The 5,753-nt window shown below is 42.6% G+C and overlaps 1 protein-coding gene across 1 annotated transcript in view; it reads left to right on the forward strand.

Annotated features, from left to right (window-relative positions):
• GPC3 (glypican 3) overlaps positions 1 to 5,753 on the forward strand; it is a 612,880-nt gene that overhangs the window by 160,528 nt on the left and 446,599 nt on the right. The window lies entirely within an intron of this gene.

The raw sequence follows: 5,753 nt of genomic DNA on the forward strand, positions 1-5,753 counted from the left end.
GATATGACCTTGGAAACCCAAGAGAGGGGTTGTTATGAGTCAGATCTGACTCAACAGCAGTGAGTTTGATGTTTTTGCTTTAGCAGACCAAAGGAGCTCTGGTGGCATAGTGCCTGAGACATTTGACTCCTAACCAGAAGGGTGGTGGTTCAAACCCACCAACCTCTCTTCAGAAGGAAGGTTGGGCAATCTACTTCTGTAGAGAGATGCCAAGCCAGATGAAGATTGCCCAGAAGCAGAAGCTCAAAGAGATAAGGACCTTCCTCCAGAACTGACACCGAGAGAAAGATTTTCCCTAGAGCAGATATCCTGAATTCAGACTTATACCTTCTTCGACTTAGAACAAATAAATTTCTGTTTGTTACAGCCATCCACTTGTGGTATTTCTGTTTTAATAGTCCTTGATAATTAAGACAGAATTTTGGAACTGGTAAAGTGAGGTGCTTCTCTAACGGATACCCAAAAAATGGAGGTGGTTTTGGAATTGGGTAATGGGTAGAGGCTGGAAGAGTTTTATGGTGCCTAAAAGTAAAAGCAGTAACAACAAAAGTAAAAGGCTAGATTGCCTTGAAGAGACTGTTGGTGGAATTATGGACATCAAAGGCAGTTCTGATAAGGGCTCAGAAGGAAGTGAGGAGAGCTATAGAGAAAGTATCTATCATCTTAGAGAATATGTATGGTGCCAGCAACAAAATGTTGCTAGAAATGCAGGTGTTAAGTGTTCTTCTGATGAGACTCTAAAAGAAAATGATGAACATGTGATTGGATAGTGTAGGAAGGGTGACGCTTTTTAAACAGTGCTTGAGAGCTTGTTTGTTATGGACAAATGTTTGGTAGAAGGTAGCACTTGTAAGTCATGAACTTGAATATCTGGCTGATGAGATTTCTAAGCAAGATCTTAAAGGGGCCACATGGTTTCTCCTCGCCTCTTACAGTAAAATGGGAGAGGAAAGAGATGGACTTGCTGTATGGAAAGTGAATTTGCTCTGTAAACTTTTACCGAAATCATAAACAAATAAATCTCTTAAAAAAAAAAGATCTGTGCAGTCAACAGAACTTAAACGTTTGGAATATTCTGTTGTACAAACTAAGGACATGTGTTCTAGAATGTTCACAAAGACATGGCTACACAATCTTTTGTTAGAGTTTAAACCTGTGACTGATGGAGCTAACCAACTTTTCCAGCAGAAAATCCAACATCTTAGACTGAAGGAGACAGAGAAAGAACAAAAGGAAAGAATGCTGTCTGCTTTTTGGGATTCTACAGGAAAGAAACAGGCCAACAGAGCTATTTCTGTTGTTCTTCAAGAAAAGGAAAGGACCATCCTTGGAGCAGCTCAGAGATCAGCACTGTTGAAAGGCTCTGGAAGCTGGCACCTCTCACTTTCAAAGGGTGGGCCACAGCCTCCTAGTGGATCTTTGCCTTTGCTTAAGGGGCAGGGAGGTGGCATCTTCTGACGTCCTCTAACCCCACCATAGGAAGGCAGAATCTCCATCCGTAGCCCAAGGCCTATCCCTGCGAGGACAGACATGCTGCCTCCCTCCAGCCCTTTGACTAACCCTGACACCAATCGTTCCTCCCACAGCACCCACCACCTCTCTACTGGGTTCGATAATTTGCTATAATAGCCACACAGAACTCACAGATTATGGAGTTTATTAGGGAAGCAACAGGCTTCAAGTTCAGGAACATGCTCAGTCTCTTTCAGCAGTGCATGTCTCTCGTGTCTCTCAGCCATGGTAAGATATTTCTTCTGCCTCTAGGAGGGTTCCTTTTGAGTCTGGAAGAGTGACAAACTAACCAAGCCCAACATCAGAATTCTATACACCTGAGAGAGAGTGAGCTTCCCAGAAAATTACTTTGTGCTGCTCCCAACAAAAATACCCCAGGTGGATAACTTTAACAATCAGGAGCTGCTCAGTTGCTCACAGCAAATTCCACCACGGAGTTTATAAAGACTTAGGGCTAGAAAAGCCATACTATGTAATTTACTACACTGCAGCCATCTTGGTTCTTGAGAGTGTGATTGTCATTAAAATGTGCTAGGAGAATGAGACTGCCACCCAAAGCTGGGGATGGGGGGTTTCCATGCCAAGGGACTCGAAAACAGGGCCTGCCTGGGCCCAACAGGTGGGGTTGCCACTCAGATGGACTGGGAGAATGGGGCCACCTAAAGCTGAGGTAGCAGAGTTGCCATTGCAGTGAACCTGGAAGGCAGAGCTGGAGCCCAGGGCCCTAGGGCCTCCAACTAGAATACATGGGGCATGGCCAACACCCACAATGTCGAGGGCAAGGCCATTGCCCACATGGTCTAAGAGAAGAGAGGATTATTTTCAAGCCATGATAGCTAACGCAAATTGTTCTGTTGAGTTTTGAACTTGCTTGATATCATCCCTTCTTTCTCTTCAGTTGTTCCTATTTGTAATGGAAATGTCTGCCTTGTCCCTGTTCTACCACTGTGTTTTGAAAACAGATAATTTGTATTCTTGATTTCACATGTTTACATATGAAGAAGAATTTTACCATAGGATGGAATTTGGGCTTGGAGTTCATGTAAGACTTTTAGGATGATGTGATGAGGTGAATGGGTTTTGCATGTGGCAAGGACAGAATTTTGGGAGGCCAAAGGATAGAATGTTATGGATTGAACTGTGCCCCTCCGAAAATATGTGTAGTAAATCTTAACGTATACCTGTAGTTATAACCTCATTTGGGAATGAGTTGTCTTTGTTATATTAATGAGACAGGATTAGTACAGGGTGTATTTTGAGTCAATCTCTTCTGTGATGCAAAAGAGATTAAAACACTATCTAAGTAGCAGAGATTGGGGATGAGAGATTAAAAAAACCAAAAACATAAGAAGATAGCCCAGGAACAGAAGCTCAAAGAGACAAGGAGTCTTCCTCCGCAGCAGAGAGAGAAAATCTTCCCTGAGAGCCGGAACCCTGAATTCAGACTTCTAGCCTCCTAAACTGTAAGAAATAAGAAAATAAATTTTTGTGTTAAAACCATCCAATTGTGGTATTTCTATTACAGCAGCACTAGGGAACTAATAAATCTAATAAAGAATGAAAATGTTGCTGAATGTTCTTAGAATTGACATTGGAAAAACATGCTAAGGATAAGAAGTGAGTGGGTGTTAAGCATCATTAATATTCAGTGCCAAGAGGCTGTGTAAAGAAAAGCATCTCTTGTATGCAAAAATAAAAATTACCCAAGAGGTGCTCTGGGGTAATGGAGGGGTGGAGGCTGTACTCCGTGCAGGCTGTGATCTGCATGTTCACACATGTGAAAGTCACCCTATGTGGATGCCTGGAAGGCAGGAGGATAATTTCTGTCTCTTCTGTGATGAATTTAGTTAGGATTTTATTTTTTTAAAACATGGAGGTGAGATGGCTGTAATTTATGACTTGGTACCTTAGGAAAGATGGGAGTTCCCTGTTTTACATTTGTTATGTGATGTATTGGACATTAACCACATATCGATGTGCCTTTGTGGTAGTATGTAGGAAAGTTTGTTTGTATTTCTTCAGTGGAAGGAAGAAAAAGTAAATGATTTTTTTTGACATGCTGATTAAATAGGAAGACAGGTATGGCTTATTAAATAAGTATTCTATTCTTCAAGGATAGAGTAGAAAGTGATCCCCCTCAATTACTAAATGGCAAAAACAATACAAAAACCCTCCCTTTTCCCTAAAGTACCAGGGCTATAACTAATAAAAAAAGACAAGCAGCTCATATTCACATATAAGACTAATTTATGAGTTTGGCTTAAGTTGCTGAAAACTATTCTTAAGTGAATTTTGGTTTCCCTCTTCAGTTTCTTTAAGCATCCTCAAATATATTTAGCATCATCTATGATCTCATCCCCATTTAAACTAGTATAGAAGACATAACCAAACTTCATCTGATCGATTTTGGGGTTGTTAATCTTATTGGAAACAAGAAGCCACAGTTGCTGCTTTACATAGAAATTGACCATATTCTAGCTCTTAGGATCCAGATTTCAGATACGTTTATAGCAGTTTCAGCCTCACAACTTATGGTAAATATCTGTAGGCATATCTCCACATCTATTCTGGAGAACGGAGCAGCCCCAACTTACCCCAAGTTTAAGGGGAACCAGACTAGATACAGATTAGTCACTTACTGTGATAGGATTATCTTTAGCTACATTTTAATCCTGTGCAGTTCTGTCCCTGTAAGATAAAGCTATCTCTCATCAGAATTCAAATGAATATTCCAATCAATTAAAAAGAACACAAAGTTTACCAGGTGGTCTGGAATATGAAGTTGAAGATAGTTCTCAATGATGATTTCATGCAATGCAACACAACACACTGCCGTCGAGTAGGATCTGACTCATAGCGACGCCTCCTTGGGTTTCCAAGGTGGTATCTCTACGGAAGTAGCTTGCCCAACCTTCCTTCTGAGGAATGACTGGTGGGCTTGAACTGCCAGCCTTCTGGTTAGTAGTCAAATGGCTTTAGCCACTATGCCACCAGAGCTCCCATTATTCTTAACCTTGTCATTTACAGTGCAGGGCATGGATTTCAGTTTGAATCCTCACTCTACCCTTTCGTAGCTAGAGTAGCCATTTCACCTCTCTAAGGCTTGGTTTTCTCTTCTGTAGACTTGGAATCATGATAGAAGCTACCTGACAGGAGTGTTGTCAGCATTAAATTAGATAATGCATGTCAAAACTCTTGGCTTGGAGCCTGGCACATAGTAAACATTCAGTAAGCATTAACTGTCATCACAATTTGTGGCTGTCAGAGTGGCTTTCCCCAGTGTTTTCCTTGTGCTGCTTATATGCTGGGACTCCTCAACTCCAGGCTTTGAGTGCATCAAGGGAAGGACTATGTCCAATTCTCCTCTGTATCCTACCTCAGTTACTGCTACAAAGTAGACGCTCTGAGCCTCAGTTTCAACCTCTAAGAAAAAGGAGGCTAACAATAGCACTTCTCCTCGCAGCGTTGTTACGAGGCTTTAAACTATTGCTAGGGGAACAAATGGACGGAAAGCTCAGTGATTCACATCTACTGGGGAATTCTGTAAGTATTTACTTCCTTTTCCTAATTCCCAGTGTTGTCAGGGTCCAATGAGATAACGCCTGTGGGGCTTGGCAAACTCAGACCCTTGACGCAGATGTGTGTGATGGGTGGGGAGAATGTCTGTAAATCTTTCTGGAAGTGTTCTCTTGGTCAGGAACCTGCAACCTGCACAGACACGTGCTGTCTCCTTTCTCCAAAGCCCCAGAGCTTGTCTGCTAATGCCATTCACCACCTTCTGAAGCAGCCGGAACCTTCCCTTGCTCACCAACCCCACACACCCACATTGGGCCCATCTCAGGCAGAGCAAACTTCTTGGACAATGGCTTGCACTAGTGCACTGAGGCAGTGGGTGCACTAATTTCAGTCAGGAACCGTCCCTCAGGACCCAATCTCTGCCTTCGGAAAGCCTCTAAAGGAAGGCTGGCCAGGGAGTGCAGAAGGTCTGTATCGTTGGGTAGATGTCTGGGAATGATGCCTCGAAGAGAAGTGAAAGATTTTTAGTCCATGGTTGTTCTGGTTACCTGGTGCTGCTCTGACAGGAATATACCACAAATGGGATGTCCTTAATAAACAGGAGTTTATATTTCCAACTTGGAGGCTTTAAGTCCCACTTCAAAGTGCCAGGCTCTAGGGGCTGTGTGAAAGCCCCTTGACCTTGGGCTTCAGCTCTGCCTCTTGCTCCTGGCCCACTGGAGCTA

The sequence above is a fragment of the Orycteropus afer genome, unplaced genomic scaffold, assembly GCF_000298275.1.
Source record: "Orycteropus afer afer isolate SDZICR_OR568_19922 unplaced genomic scaffold, OryAfe1.0 scaffold00287, whole genome shotgun sequence".
In the NCBI taxonomy this organism is placed as follows: domain Eukaryota; kingdom Metazoa; phylum Chordata; class Mammalia; order Tubulidentata; family Orycteropodidae; genus Orycteropus; species Orycteropus afer.